The following is a 1475-nucleotide window of genomic DNA, read 5'->3' as shown; positions in this document are numbered from 1 at the left end:
TTTTATATAATTATGCAGTCCTGTACAGAGCCGAATTTTGCATTTTGGCTCTTAAAAATTTATAATAAATGAAATACAGCTCATGGCCAACTGCACCTAATCCGCCATGAGCTGTACCTAGTATGTACCTTTCTTGTCAACTTATAAAATATTATTTTAACTCTTTTTTTCAAAAAAATAGCTCTGTACAGGACTGCGGATGATCCTACTGATTACAAATATCACAGGTTTAACATGATTCTCTTTATTTTTTGGCCGTAATACGGGATAAGCGAATTCGTAATTCACGGCTTCCCGCGAGAGGTCTCTACTGTCTCTCCTGCCGACCCTTAAAAGGGATTATTTTTACCTATGGATTGATTATGGTAAATTCCAATTCAATTGCATTAAAACAGGTTTAATTATAACTTTATGAAATCGTATAATTTCGGATTGAGGTGGAGATATATCATCCAACATTAATCTCGCCTGAAGCGTACTAAATTCGATTTGACTATTTTCAATCGGTTTTAATACCGCATTTTCGGTGCAGAAATCCCGATCGATTCAGATTACATTTTTTTAAATCCGTTTTAATCGATCATTTTCGGCAGGGTAAGTTCACATAGGTTTTTCAGATTGGCCGCGTTCAGCAGAGAAAACCGCTTAGTAGCAATCGAATGTGATTGGTTCTTACTTTTAGAACCAACGAATCAACGTCAAGTGTTGACAAGACGATAACTGAGCGCTTTCTCTGCTGAATGCGGCCATTGTATCCTTAGAATATATAAATGGAAGGGGAATAGCAGGCTGAAAAGTGTCGGAAGGAAGTGAAAAAGAAATCGTAGTTGCCTCTCTCTTGGGAGTAACTACACATACAAGCATCGTGTCTGTAGTATACATACTTTTGTGTACACACACATGACCGTGCATGCGCACTTTTGAGCAGAGTTACTCATAAAAGAGAGGCAACTATGATTTTTCTTCTTACTTCCTTCCGACATGTTTTTCTATCGGGAAACAAAGGCATTCCCCTTTCATCTATATATGTTCTAAGATTGTATCTCGACCGTAAAGCGATACGTTAGAAAAACAAGAACAGCACGCAATTGTCGCTCCTTGTCTGACATTATCTCTCAATGATCGCATCCGTGTGCTCAACGTATCGGCGTTTGTGCCTTCACGGATGCTACATACATATGCGATAAAAGAGAGACAAAGACGGCGTGATCATCTCTCTTTGTCAAGCGATCAGTGCACTACCACTATCGAAAAGATCGAAAAGTGGATGTAGCACCGATATGAACCAAATGACCGACAGTATGGAAAAGTGGATGTAGCACGGACATGAACCATATGGAGATTTGACCGACAGTACCGAAAAGTGGATGTGGGTAAGTGTTTCCAATTCCTAAAAGTGGATGCACGGCGCTGCTCTACGGCCTAGAAAAAGCGTCCCACGAAAATCGCCGGCATTGCCTCTCTCAGGCTTCTCT

This window comes from Formica exsecta, unplaced genomic scaffold (assembly GCF_003651465.1).
Source record: "Formica exsecta isolate Colony F162 unplaced genomic scaffold, ASM365146v1 scaffold44, whole genome shotgun sequence".
NCBI classification, from domain to species: Eukaryota; Metazoa; Arthropoda; class Insecta; order Hymenoptera; family Formicidae; genus Formica; species Formica exsecta.
The sequence above is the reverse complement of the archived record's forward strand: the minus strand, read 5'-3'. Positions refer to the sequence as shown.